This window comes from Atractosteus spatula, chromosome 4 (genome assembly GCF_055471065.1).
Source record: "Atractosteus spatula isolate fAtrSpa1 chromosome 4, fAtrSpa1.hap1, whole genome shotgun sequence".
Classification (NCBI taxonomy): Eukaryota; Metazoa; Chordata; class Actinopteri; order Semionotiformes; family Lepisosteidae; genus Atractosteus; species Atractosteus spatula.
In genome coordinates, this window is record NC_142709.1 from 61,493,316 (window position 1) to 61,508,971 (window position 15,656).

Sequence of the window (15,656 nt, forward strand, 5' to 3'; positions counted from 1 at the left end):
ACACAACCCAAAACTGCTAAAATTGCCCCTGCACCAAAAGAAAAAAAAGTGTGAGGACTTTAAATTGATTTGTGCACATTTACTGTATATATATACAGTATTTGTGTATCGATCATCATATCATGCGTGAAACAAGATAAACCTTTGCCTTTCGAGGACTTCTGTTTTACCTAAATAGTTGAGAGGCAAAATGTAAAATTTAAAACATCCATCAGAACCTGACTGAGGGTTTGTTTTGAATGAGCCATAACATTATGGCCTCTGATTTGAAAGAGAAGAATGTACAGTATTTGAACCTCCTTCTAAAAAAAATGGACACTGTTGCCTAACAACACTGTAAAATGTAGTGCAAGGTTTGAAATAACTAACTAGTTCATTTAAATTTCAAGAAGCTTCTATTTTTTTATCAGTGACATGAAAGTGCAGATTAAAATGTAAAGGCATTCCATGCCAAGCTGCTGATATAACTTTCACCATTGACTGACTGTGATGCCAGCCAGGCCTTATCAAAGCCCTTGAAATGCAAATCTCAAGATTGTGACTTCCTACTAATTAATTTCCCTTAATCCCATAATAAATTTAAAAGGCGCATCCTATTTTTTGGCAAACAAAGTTTTTGCTGCACTTTAAAGTTATTTTTTTTGGTTCAAGTGCATTTTGGTGGACCAAACTGATGTTGTCTAGGAAATATTCAGGACACAAATCACTTGAAAATGAAATTGTTGCAGGTTAAAGAAAGAGAAGGGTAAACTGAGGGGTAGTAAAATTACCCATGCATATGCAAACCTTAAATTGCCCCTCAAACACTATCTTTATTAGGACAACGATCATAAATTTATTAAAAACAATATATTTTTGTATTCTAAACCTGTACCATTTCACAGCTATTCATTTTTATTTAAATTGATTGCATATGGCTGGTACAATATGTCCATTAGTCATTTTAATTAATTGAAAAGGATGAATGCATTGGAACTGATAATCTTATTTTATAAACTTACAAGCCAGCTGCATTATTACAGAGAATTAATGAAAATAAGAGTGCATGTTAAAGTTAATGAATAGTAGGCAAAGGTTTTTCACAACATGCACTGCGAAAGTAATTCAAAAAAGATATTTCTACCTTGACTGAAATCCACACATATTCAGGCCTCAGAGATGTTCTGTTCAGAAGAATCTTGTTTCCTTCCCATGTGTTTAAAGCCATGAGGTTTGAGAGTTGAATGATGGAGGTTCTTGGCACTGAAGTTTATTTAATTTAGCACTTAACCTGGAGCAGGATGAAAGAGTGCAGAAACATAGATAATAATAATTATAATTAATGATTAATTGCATGTATGCAGCCCTTTTCATCATAAAGGATCCCAAAGTGCTTTACATACAGTGTAGGAGGAAGCACCATTCACCACTGAAGTCCAGCACATGCTTGGGTGATCTGCAGAATCCATGGTGCAGCATTATGTGAGAGATCTGGAAGAGAAGTGCAAAATGATTTCACCTGTTGAACATGGGAACATGGGAAGCTCATGGAGACCCCTGTATCTCTAAAACAGTGCTATATCAGTCACAGACTATCCATGAGTACTGTAAAGAGCTTTGCTGTGTGCCTGTTATTTCAACTTGATGCTGCTACAGGTCACAAAGCATACACATACAGTACACATTGTCACTTTCAGCCTAGGCAGATCGTCTCAATAGGTTAACCACATGAAACAAATTCAGTGGACACTTGTCACATTGCATTCTGTTCATGTTTGTAACTACTCAGATTCTGAGCATTGTCTGTTCATGGGAAATGTGAATTTTAAATAATCTCAAAACACACATTATTGCCACCTTCATGAGGCACTAACGGAGTCTTTTTTCACACAAAAAAAAACAAAACTGCATGCAATAGAACACACAGGGAAAGTCGGAATGCCATACTGGATAAAGAGTTATTGTTGGAACTCCTCCTACCATTACTCTTAATTCCACTTCTGAATTGAATCCGAGAATGAAAACAGTAATGTGAAAGGATAGGGTTTGACTCCAGATTGAGCCTCACCCTGTATTTTGAAGAGCAAGGTGAATATAAACATGAGCCATGGTGAGTAGGATTTAGGAGTGAGTTAGTCTACGGCTGATTTGGGGTAACACAGCCATAGAACTGAAAAAATAAGTGCAAAGCCTTAAAGCTGACTTGCACAGCAGATCCTTGCCTACAGCAGACAGGACTTTCGATAAAAGAATTTTTCATGTTTTCTGTCTTTTTTACTTTTTTTTTGTTGTGCATTTTATACAGATATACAGTATTTTGCACCAAAGTATAATGTTAAATACTTTATTTAATGTGACAAATATCTTTATAATGTTACTGGAAATCAACACATCATCCGTCACAAAGCCCTAAATACTGAAGCAGTGAGATATATAATTTATCTTATAATCAAGATAACAGTTATTCTTATGATTATGTAATATCTTGTATTATGTATTATCATGGATTTCAGAAGGATAATTTCAGGAATGAGGTTGTTGATGCCCTCTGCCTACAGGTTTTAAGATATGTCAAGACTCTGGAAGAAAGTTTCTCAAAAGGGTCAACAAAATTGTCAGCACAGATTCTAACGTGTTAAATTTCAAGCTGCTGTTTCCCCAGTCAAAGCTAAGTGTCCATATTGACATTGTATGTTGGCTCAATGCTATGGTGTCCAAAATGTTCCTGAAATAGGTGTCAATTCATTAAATTGACAAAATAAAACACTGGTATATTTGTTAAAGTAAGTGCAACTGTACTCTGCCATTGTCATTCAGATCATGTATTATTAATATATTTATTAGTAACATGAAATATAATTGTATTTCTAATGTAGAACTGAACGTGTTAACTACCAAAAAGGAAGTCAGAATTAAAATTAAAACTTAATGGACTTGCCAGTGTCTCCCTTAGGAAAGATATCTATTAATGTCAGTCTGAGACATTTATTACATATTTAAAAGTCCATTGAATGATTCCCTGACAAGTGTTTTTTTCATTGGGTCATGAATGTATTAAGGTTGCTAAAAATGGTCATGACTTGATACAGAGTGACCCACATAAGAAGAGGATTAAATCAAAACTCTGAGAAGAAAGCTATCAAATAGAATAAAGGTTGAGCTATTTAGGTCAACCAGAACTTTGTAATTTCTAATTGGAGTCTTTTCGTTGACATTGCTACATTTTGCGTTCCCAGGTCGGCAAACCCTGGAGTACAGAAGACAATTGCTGTGGTTTACTATAGTATGAAAAGTGAACTTATTAATCTCCATATATAATGTGATTCTTTTTGGCTTTCTGAAGTTAAATAATGCAAACCTCATTTCACTATAAAGAGGCATGTGCCAATAACTTGCCTACTTTTTCTCAGATTATGAAATATTTCCCTACAGATTGCATCTGCTTCTAAACCTCTTTCAACCTTCTCATATAGTTGATTCTCATATACAGTAACAGGCTTCAAAGGCATCACATACAGTAAAGCTGATATTGATATATGAGCATTAGTATTGATATATTAGAGGCACAAATGACACTTTAGAGGCCTTTGACTATTTTCAAAAACATGTTAGCATACTTAACAGACATGGAGGCTTCCCTCATTTTGTAAAGCAAGTAGGTGGGAGGAACTTGAACTTGAACTTGAACTTTATTGCCATATGTAACCGGTACATGTACTGGTACAATGAAATTCTTATTTACAGAAAGTCTCTCGATTGTAAAACAAGTGTAAAAAACAAAACAAAGTGCAAATAGTGCATCAAGACAATATACAAACAAACAGTAGACAATGTGCAAGTAAACATGTAGACAGTTTGAATGTAAACAATACAGACATGTAAACAATGACTGGAGATGTGCAATAGATAAGAAATCATAAAGAGGTAGATGGTGATGGTGTAGTTGTGGTCCGAGGGGGATGGCTAAATGTGTTCGCCAATCTCACTGCTTGTGGATAGAAGCTATTGAAGAATCTAGTGGTAAGTGTCCGTATGCTCTTATATCTCTTGCCTGAGGGCAGTGGGGTGAAGAGCTCATGCCCGGGGTGGTGACTGTCCTCTGTGATGGCCAGAATTCTACCACGGCAGCGGTCCTCATAGAGCTGTTTAATCTCGGTGAGACCGCAGCCGATGATCTTCTGGGCCATATTGACCATTCTCTGCAGTGCCTTTCTTTCTCGCGAAGAGGTGTTGCCATACCACACGGTGATCCCGTTGGTGAGGATGCTCTCGATGGTGCAGCGGTAGAAGTTCACCAACACATGTATTGGCATCCCCCATCGCTTGAGGCACCTCAAGAAATAAAGGCGCTGCTGAGCCTTCTTCAAGACAGAGTCCGTGTTCACAGTCCAGGTTAGATCTTTAGAGATGTGAATTCCCAAAAACCTAAAGCTGGTGACTGTTTCCACTTCCGTTCCATCAATACTGAGTGGGTTGTGAGTGTGTGGCCTGTGTCTCCGAAAGTCCACCATTAGCTCTTTCGTTTTCTTTACGTTCAAGTCCAGGTTATTGCTATGACACCACCTAAGCAGCTGTACGACTTCGTCCCTGTAAGTGGACCTGTAAGTAGCAGATGGAGGAGCCCATCTGCTAAGAGAAAGACAGGATTTACCTTTGTGAAGCAGTGTTGCTTAACACAGAACCCCAAAGGTATTTACCTCTTGCTGTAATTACATCAACATCTCTTCAAAGTCCCATTTCCTGAAGTTGTTGATACCAGAAACAAAACTGAACAATACATCTCATGAGTTTATCATCAAGTGTACCTGCACTTGATATTATTAGAATTCAACCATCCAAATATTGTATACAGTCTCGTCAGTGTTCCAAATCTAGGATCAGTCATCATTGCTGGTTTTTGTTTAAAACTGTTTCACTAATTCAACTGCAATGCTCACCATTCTGTTCTAATAGGATTTCTTGACCTCATGTAAGCTTACAGGTTACAAAAGACTCATGCTCTTGATCTGTAATCCATCAGGAGGTACGGCTCCAGAGTTAAATCACATATAAAATTACCATTAACAGTGCACGAAGTAGGGACTTACTGAATTTGAGAACAATTGCACAACAGTTCTTGTTTTTCATAACATATTTTTTTAATGTAGTGAATGGAGAATGGAGTAGTGTAAGGTAGTAAGAGGTGGCTCTGAGAGAGAGAGCCACTTGTTAATTGGAAAAACATGCGAAATGAGGCACACCTGGCCCGACTGAGTAATTAGCACTTGGAGGGAGGGAAAGGAGCTGTCAGAACAGACTCTATGAATTTAGCCTCTCCACTTGGCTAATTAAGAGACTTATAAGAGGCAGAAAAGAGGATTGGTCTGTGTCTGTTCTCTAGGAAGGAGGGAAAGTGAGAGCTCCAGAGGGCTGGTCTCATTATTAATGGGTTGGGCATACTTACAGACCTGTGGGGTTCAGTGGGTTAGGAAAACATAAGAAAATACAGCTGCATTTTGAGGTGTCCAAGGTCCCTGAGCCATACTCAGGCTCAGTGGGGTTGAAGTATTACCTAGGAACTGGGTTGATTGCTTGAGCAGGGATGACAGGTGGCATTGCTACCTGCAGGGGTAGGGCATTGCTTGGTGAGGTAGAAGTGTACCTTCTCCTCCCAGGTGAGAGAGAAAAGTCTAGCCTAGATGGCAGAGGTTGATTCTTGATTACTCCTTGTGTCACGAACACGGACTGAGATCCGTGTCAGATCTTGTAGTAGACCCTATGCGATGCGGTAAGAGCTGGAGAAAACAGGAGGCGTGGTAAAAGGGAACACACAGGGGTTTAATAGTGCACAAAATAATAGTGACAATCTGTGAGACAGTGAACGGGGAAGACAAAGAATGGCATCCAAATCCAAATGGGTCCAAAGGCAGGTCAGGGCACAATCCAAAAGTCCATCAACGAGTGATCCATCCTGGGACGCGACAAGGTTAAAATCCCCAGGAGGGGGGAACACACGGAGAAACAAAACATGGTGGTCCAAGTGTGATGGGGCGAGATCCTCCAGACCCCGGGCTCAGGAAGCTGGAGGTGTTGGGGATGAGGCCTATGCCCTCAGGAAACGGATGTAGGGTTTCCTGGTGCTAGGCGGGCCTCGCAACATCTTTACCCTAATGATGAGCCCCGAGGACTGGAGGAGCTAGTCTTTAAATAATAAACCTAAAAAGGTACACCTGGGAAGCTTAATCACAGAAACAATAACGGGAGTAGTGCAGCGCCCTCTAGGGAGGGATGTCGGGCATAACACCTTGGGCCTTACCAACAGCAGACCCACTGTTGGTCTCACAGAGTGTGTGAAATAAGAGAAAGAGGAGACCACAAACTGGCTGGTTTTGTGTCAGGTGCAAGTGTTGGCTGCAGAGAGGTTTCCCTGGCCAAACAGGATCAGCCAAGGTAGTTAATGTTTAGAAGTTACTGGTTGCTCATGAAGGTCTAGTCCCTGGTGACTATAAAGATAGAAGAATATAAGAAGATGTGCATCATGGCACAACTAGGAATTTTCTACTGCCTGGTGGACTGAATATAGTGAAGAATTAGTAAGACGATCTATTGAGTGAGCCTTCTGAGTGGAGTGTAAAAGAGATAAGAAAGAGTATTGTTAAGTTTTCCCTGAAAGCTGTACATGAAAGGGATTGTGAAAAACAGGCCACTTAGAATGTGAAAAACTAAAGTGACATGCTGGTTGTGTTGCAATTATGATGACTTGTACACTGGCGTTTTCTCAAAAAGTTAACTTTTGTTTTTAGAGACCAATAAAAGTTACATTTAGTTAATTCTGTTCATGTTAATTCCCATCACTGCAACCAGTTGTCGACGAGGTTCCAAGCCCCTCCTAGTGGGTAGGCAATGAAGCAGGATGTTAAGTTATTTTCCTCACTACGACCATAATCAAACCAATGAGCCCCTCGCACTCTCAGGAAGTATGGAAACCCCCTTACAGAGTTACTTTACAGAGTCATTCAGTGCCATATTGACTTAATTTCTTCTGCTTTTCTTGTTTTTTGTTTCATAACTTATGACATTAACCCAGGCTGTTATCAGGAAAGTGATTGCTGTAGGAGTGAGGTTTTTAATAGGTCAATATTTTATCAAAAGTCTAAATTAATAGATGTAATCATGGTAATTGAATATTACTGTGATAAAAGTCTATTGAAAAATAATGGGTTGCCATCCATTTTTAGCAGTTCATTACCCAACTCCTCCATTATCTTAACTACGATATAGACCAAAACTACATTTACAATTTTTAAAGATAAATCCCACATGGGAATCAGCTTCTATCATTAAATATCATACCCCTGTAATCAGTGACATGTTAATTTATTTTACATTTTTTAGTTTTTCTTGGCTTTGGTCTCCCTTCATAATTACTTTCTCTGTGCCATCCGGTATGGATTGTTGAAATTAATTTTAATTTCATAATCATTTTTACATTTAGTATGTGTAAAGTAAAAATAATGAATTCTAAATTAGATGAAAATAATAAATACACTGTAACAAATCGGAATGTTTGAACTTGTAGAGCTGTGCCATTGACAGCACAAGCTGTCAATCATACAAGCCTATGATAACTGTGTTGCCATGTATTGCTTTTCTAGACTTCATCATTTTAAAGAACCAAAAAATTAAACTGGCAATTTAAAGGGTGTGGAAAAAAAGATGTCAAAGATTTTACTGTGGACCAAACTGTGGGTGGCAACACTCCACAGGCACAAACCAAATCAGAGCCTTCTTTATTCTTTATTTATTTAGCAATGCTGAGGACACATGGTTTAACTCTTGAGGCAATTCCCTATACCTGTAAAGAGTATCCGGGGGATTTTCACAGTAAACAGACTGAGAATCCAAGGCCGCCATATGGAGCTACCTTAAATATTACTGTACCTCTTCCACATTTCCCTGTGTTTGCTTGGTACACAGGGAGAGGCAGGCTGTCACAGGGAGAAGGGGACTGACTGTTTGCATGTTAATGCAAAATTGTACCAATTCCACCCTTACTTCAGAGGCGTGATGGAAAATAATGTTCTGATATACAGTACTTTGACTCTTTGACAAGTGGCAAAAGAAAATATTGTTCATGCCTTTTGCAAACATAAAAACTACCAAGTTTAATTTTTAGTTAATGAGGAATATCAGCACCCTCAGTACAAGAACTAGACGTGCTTGAGGATGTTTATTGAGTATTCTGGTATAGTGAAATTTAGCAAAAGGTTAGACCTATGCTCACCGGAGAAGGAGACTGGGACCCCAGCCGACCCCAGCAGAGTGAGGAGTGACCAAGGGGGAGCTGCACAGGTGGAGATGGGGTGGGGGAGAGGATTATGAGACATGCAAAAAAGAGGGACTTTGTGCATGATATACTGTAACAGCATCAAAGAAATGACTTGGGGAATTATTTTGATTTAGAACAGTTGGGGTAAAAAGCTTGGCTGTTGTGCTCCCTCCCAGATTGAAGTTAAGAACATCCATCTAGGTAATTGAAAGATTGTGATTAAGAAATAAACATGGTAAAAAATCTTCTGTTCTTATTATACCACTATGGGTTAACACAGTGCTGAATGACAGTAGAAATGTGTTTGTCTGCCTGTGATGTTATTCTGATAATCTATGTAATCTATGTGCCTATGTAAATAGGCACAAAAAAGAAACGTAAAAACATAGACTGTGGTATTCATTTGAAAAAGGGGCATACATGGAGGCCAAAGGTATTACAGAGGCTGTTTAAAAAAGAACCGTCACTGGGCCCGCAGCAGCTCACCAACTGTAACCAATGTCCAATTAAACTGATTTACTGCCATCATTGGTCCAGTGCTTTTTTGGTTTGCTGGGAAATGTTGATATACTGCATACTGCATCATGACAGGCTTTCTGTACTGCAGGACTGTAATGACAATGGAGCTGCTAGCACAAGATGCCTGCTAAGACCCCACCTCAAAGAACTGTAAATACAGAAGATCCACCTGGAGTTACTAATTGTAAAATTTTAAAATGCTATGTTTGTGTATGCTTTGCTGTAGGGAAGTGGGAGTTCACTTTATAGAGTCAGTGAAGATCAGAGCTTTTTAGTTACACATTTTGATTATATTCAGGTCAGGGAGACCACAGAGGTGAAGGTTAACCCCCTCATGTTAAGCTCTTGTAATTGGTCAACAAGGTTGGCAGTTCTGATCAGAGTGGTGTTCTTACCTGTGGTCCCCTGAGCCAGATTGCCACAGTCAGGATCTTCCACTTTGTATACTCATGTAAATCAAGCCAAATTTTATTCATAAAGCATTATTTCAGACCTTCTATCTCATGGTGATAAAAACAAAACTTATATTCAAATGTATTTGAGAACAAAACCAACTTTGAAGAGTTAGAAACGAGAGGGTGGACCCTCTAAACTTAAGAAGTTTTCATCCCACAGTACAGGATTGATTCAAATGGCACCCTATGCCAGTAGGAAGCCTTTGGTGAGGGCATAGAAATCTACAGATTCCTTCTCTTCTCAAATGGCTGCTAATTCTAGCTAATGCAGCTTATGTGTGCCTCTCCTTTCACTTGCTTAACAAAACAAATGTCTTTGAAGACATGTAGTCTAGATATCTTCCGCTTCTTAGTCATTCGTAATGAATGTAGCTTAAAAGCATTCACTCCAGCTCCATTGTTATAGTGTTTATATTCTTAAACCTTATCTGTTACAAAGATGTTCATTACCTTGGACTTATAGAATAATGGCAGCTGTCTTTTTTGTTTTGGTGTTTTTTTTTTTTTTTTTGCTGGGTGTGTTTTACAGTTTGGCAGTTCCCTGAATATGTTAATAAATTAAAAGAAGTATGTGAGGCTGCACAGTGGTTAGAATTGCTGCCTCTGTGTTTTCTGTGTGGAGTCCGTGTGTTCTTCTGTTGTTCAGGTGGGTTCCTCCAGTTGCTCTGGTATCCTCTAACAATCCCAAAAAAATACTGGTGGGTTAATTGGCTTCTGGAAAAACTGGCCCTGGTGTGAGTGTGTGCATGTCTGTGTGTCTGCTGTCCTGCCCAGGGTGTGTCCTCCTTGAGCCTGTTGCTGGCAGGAATAGGCTCTGGCTATCCCAACCCTTTACTGGATGAAATGGTTCAGAAAACGAAGGGATGTATGGATAAAAGCAATAAGTGACAACGTATTAAACAATAAATCTTACAATTAGATCTATAGATGAGTTTTAAAGTTATCTGAAGGCTTAGTACTTAATATGGATGAGGGAAAAGTAATCTAAAGCCCAACCTAAAGCCTATTAGAAGAAAAGGCTCTGCCTCTGTCTGCAGTCTGGTTTGAAGCACAGATACTGTATTGATCGTACTGTACTGCTTAATGTAGGACACAAACAAGAGATGTAAAGTTGCAAAAGCCCCCTCTGCTAACCTTAGAAAACAAAAATAAAGGTCTGTCTTTTGACTTTTTCTTCTTGTTGTTGATGATTTTAAATAACCTTTCTTAATTAGATCTGCTTTTAACCAGTCCCAGTGAGGCAGTCAGCACTGCACTGCAGCACCGCATGGCCCTTTATTTAGTTCTAAATATTCCCCTTCAGTGTGTACTACAAATTGCCCTCTGGTACCCTGCTGTTTGATAAATAGTTTAAAGATTAATGTGGATGGCTTCTGACTGCAGGGACTACGGTTTTAATCAATCCCTAATCTCCCCTAGAAACATGCTGACTCTACCTGACAGGACTGTGAAAGGCAGCATGCTGCTCTGTGACTACTGCACCAATGATAAAAGCAGTCTCACTTCATGTGTGGATGTGATAGTTCAAAGCTGCTGCTTATTTCTCATTCTCCGAGCATCTGAAAACTTGCTGCTTTCAGGCGGTCGTAATTAATATGAAGCCCTGCTACCATTCTGACACTGAGTGTGTGTTTCTAGGGCTTGTTTGATTTCAGCTTTTTGCATAATGTATGGCTCAGAACGAGTGGGGTATTTTTATAAATAACACCTTGTTCAGCATACACAATGCAAATCAGACATTTTGGGCCAAACAGTACTTTCTTTGGGGGAGGGTCTGTCATGTACAGTATATACTGTAGTATTCAATCTTCTTTATTTCTAATTAATTATAAGTTGAAAAATAATCTTGGAAAGAAATAAAGAGGAGATTCATTCAAAAAGGGGCTTGTCTGCACTCACAAGGTGTTTTTTTAACATTTGCATTCAGTTAATTTAAGGACAGTGATTCATAGATGTTGTGGAAAAAGTGAGCACCCTCGTAGAAACTTTGTATCACTATATGTTTTGATTTTACAATGTAACCCTAATTAACAATAATTAATGAGCGTGGTGGCCTGTGACTGCTGTCCAGAAAATAAATACATTAAATGTCACACTGCTGTAACTGTAACTCAGTCTGTGACCTCAGCGTTCTTTCGAGGTGAAAAGCAGTAACTCAACAAGCTCTCCTTAGTGAGATGTATTTTACACAATCGTAGAACTTTTTATTCTGTGCATTTACCTCTTCCTTACTATTGCTTACTATTGGGAAAAAACTAAGGTTGCTGCTGGAAGAGGTGTTAGTGGGGCCAGCAGGGGGCGCTCACCCTGTGGTCCATGTGGGTCCTAATGCCCCAGTATAGTGACCGGGACACTATACTGTAAAAAGGCGTCGTCCTTCGGACGAGATGTAAAACCGAGGTCCTGACTGTCTGTGGTCATTAAAAATCCCAGGGCGTTTCTCGAAAAGAGTAGGGGTGTAACCCCGGCGTCCTGGCCAAATTTCCCATTGGCCCTTACCAATCCTGGCCTCCTAATAATCCCCATCTATGAATTATCACTCTGCTCTCCTCCCCACTGATAGCTGATGTGTGGTGAGTGTTCTGGCGCACTATGGCTGCCATCGCATCATCCAGGTGGATGCTGCACACTGGTGGTGGTGGAGGGGAGTCCCCATTACCTGTAAAGCGCTTTGAGTGGAGTGTCCAGAAAAGCGCTATATAAGTGTAAGGAATTATTATTATTATTATTATTATTATTATTATTATTATTATTGCAGTCCACATTCTTATATTGCATTGCCTGCAGCGGTCTCAATCTGTGCCTCAGTGTCATGCGAGGAAAATGCCACGATGACACTGGACAGAGGGGGTCACTGGCACTGGGTGAAGCTGCAGCTAGAGCTGCAGGTTTGTGAAAGTGGTATGTAATTTAGGCCATCATGGAAACTGTGCTGCTCTATTGCAATTGAAGTGTGAGGGAGAGTAGACTAGTGACCCTGTGGAGAGATAGCTGGCCTGTCAGCACATGAGCAGGCAGCTGAAAGCCTTATTAAAATGAAACATCCCTGGCATAGATGACTACATGGCAAACTGAACAGAGTTCTCTGGGGCTTCTTAGCCATCTTACTGCAGGGCACAAATGCCCTGCTTATCAACACTCACCAAGGGGAACAGGGCAGGCCTGTCTGTATGGTAAGTCATGATCAAAGACAGCAAGCTTGCCTAATGGAACTGCAATATGCTGTCCTGGGTTCTGGGGATTAAACTAACGGTTTGCTCATTGAAGCGCAGAACAACACAGGCCCTCGCAGAGAGGTTATTTTCCATATATGTTAAACTACTATTTAAAGAATGGAACAAAGATGAAATGCAAAAAAAAAATGAAAAACCAAAAGACAAAATAATTGTGTAAATTTTCAGAATGGGTTTTGGAAAAAAATGCACTGATGATGGGCATATCATTGTGCGTGTCTTTGCACAGGCATGAATAAACACTTAAATCAGATCCTTTTCCATCAATTGTATTTGTCCTCTGTGTTCTATTTCTATTTTGAGTACTCAATATGGGTATATGCACTACACAAGAAAAAAGTTCACTTTAAACATTTAAAGAACTTTTTTAAATATTACATCAGATGTCTTTCTCCAATAGAATTTGTATTTTTATCAGGAACTTCAAAATCTAGCACATTTTAGTTTTGTCATAGACAAAACTCAGACAAAATGCATCCCTCTGAGATTCAAGACATCACTGCAATTTATGAAGTAAAAGAGGTGTACAATTTGACCATTCACCTAAAGTAACAAAACAAGACAAAACAAGAGTAACACCCAGGAGAGGGGTATATGTTCAGCACTGCACTAATTAGGCATAACTATAATTTTACTGCTGTGCATCATTTACATTTCCTTGGTTGAAAGGGTTGAGCAAGGATTCTGTATTGTCAGAATGAAAGATTTTCAGGTATAATGTGGATTAGGTCCTGATGTGTCTATTTATTGTAAAAATAGAATCAACTATATTAAAACAAACTAAAAAATTAATTCCTATATAAGATATCATTATAAAGGATATGGTCTCTTAGTATTTTAAAAAAAGAAGCACTTTAAAAACACACTTCTGCCAACTAATCTAAAACAGAATGAAGCTCCAGCCCTGTTCCTGCTGCATACTACTGTATATGACAGGATTCCATACGAAGTCACTATCTACTATTGTCAGCAATTAAATCAAGAAAAAGAATAGTAATAAGCAAGGACCTTTAAGGTGACCCTGAATTCTTAAAACACCCGCAGGTATCACATTTCTCCAATCTCATCACTAATGGAAACGATGGGATTGCTAGCATCATTAAGTTTAACTGTGAACAAAAGCTGAAAGACAAAAGCACTAATTTGCTGTACATCTCAGGACTATGTAAAGGTAAGCTGTATAAGGAGAGGGAGGGGCTGAAAATACAGTAGCTGATAAAAGTAGTTATCAATAGATTATTACAAATTCCTCCTATTGAAACATAATGTGCAAAGATAGATTAACCATAGTATTGTATTTCACTGTCCCCTGAACAATTATCAGTCAAATAAACATATTTTTTACCCAGAATGGAGGTGATCCTGAAGTTTCACCTTAAGTTCTACTAAGCAATGCCCTGTAAAGTCCTTCATACGTTTCATGCAAAGCTATTAGTGGACATCTGTTGATTTCCCATATTTGAACTTTTTTTATAAATCAGGGGACAATGAGACTCTTCATGTTGAAACCTTTAAAGTACTTTTATAAACCTTCCATCTGTTTTGAACTATAAACCATATGTATGCCACTGTTTTTTCTTTAAAAAGGTGGTTAGCCTAGTATATATTTTTAAATCAGATCATACATCAGAAAGACTATCGAAACCAAAATTATCCTGCAGCTAGGATCACACCTTCCCCCTTCTCTTAACGACAGACTACTCTTCCTCTAAATATTCTCCATTCATTGCAAGTTTCATTTCACACCTCTCTACACCTATCCTGACTTCACACCTCTTGATTGGCCTCTCTTTCTGTCCCCTGCTCCTGCCTCTCGCTCCTCCTCTCTCTCAGGCTCTGTTCTCCCACTACATTACCTTTGCTTACTGCCTTGCCTCTCTCACACCTGAAGAAGGCTCCACGGCCGAAACGTTGTGTTTTCTTTCTTCTTTTTTTCAGCATGGAATAAACCTGTTTCTTGTTCCTATATTTTGTCCTTCTTTCATCTGTTCTGAAATATACAACATCAGCATTTGGGTATGGATTGAGATTTTGTTGATCAAACAGTCCTGTAAAACCACCAAGTCATTATAAACATTAAATGGTAGGGTAATTAATCAGATTGCTTTTCTAATGAGTAATTGATTTGCCATTAAAAAATCTTTTTTTCATTGGTTTCCTCAAGCTCCTATCAGTTTCTGCACATTCGCCAGCCAGAGCCCCTGCTTTAGCACACCAATTCCATCTCAATTACAACCCAGCAGTCTAAATAAATATTAACTCATTAATAACTAATTAGAACAGAGCAGGCTCCTGGGAGCCTGGGAGTTAAGGAAAGGATACTAAGGAAAGGATGGTGAGCCAGATGGAAGATGGTGGCTAAGACCTCCTTGTTATTTGTTTAGTACTGTGATAAATTTGTTGCTAATTTGTAGCTCCCAGATGGAAATTTCAATCAGAGCAAGTCTCCTAATCTCAGTCACCTGTAATGCAGTCTTTAATACTGAGCTGAGGTTGGCGTGTACATCTGTGCCAGGTGTTTTTTAAAGAACATAGAAAATTCATTAATGTATTTTTTTTGTTTTAGAAAGTACTGTATACAGGTCTGTATTGTCTGTGTTACTGACAATACTTATATTGACGCAGAGTGTTCACTGTGAGTAAAAGTCTTCCACTAGGGACCCTTACTTTCATTTGCTAGTGCCATTTTATAAGTATCTCTGCCTACTGTATTTTACTGCAGTACCGTGATATGTTCCAATGCATAATATGCCATAATATGCCAATATGCCAGCAGGTATGTGCTAAACTCACTCTGAAAGGTTTAGATTCAGCCAAAAGGAAAGGATAAAATAGACCACATATACTTTCACACATTAAGCGGGCTCTCCTTATGTCTGGAAAAACAAGGATTTTCACTATTCCTGTTAGCTCCCACTCTAGCTCTGTTTGATCTGCAGTTTGAAATGATTATGTTCAAATACTAAGCTACAGGACTTGGTTGAGGACATTATTGATTCAGCTGCGTGGTTGAGCACATTTTATATTGATTGAGAAAATGTCATACACATCAGAACATGTGCTTTTCATCTGCTTACCTTAGTATTTTTATATAAAAGTTATTACTATAGTGTTATAAACCCAGATCTTACACTTTTATTCACCCTCTATAGTGGAACGTAG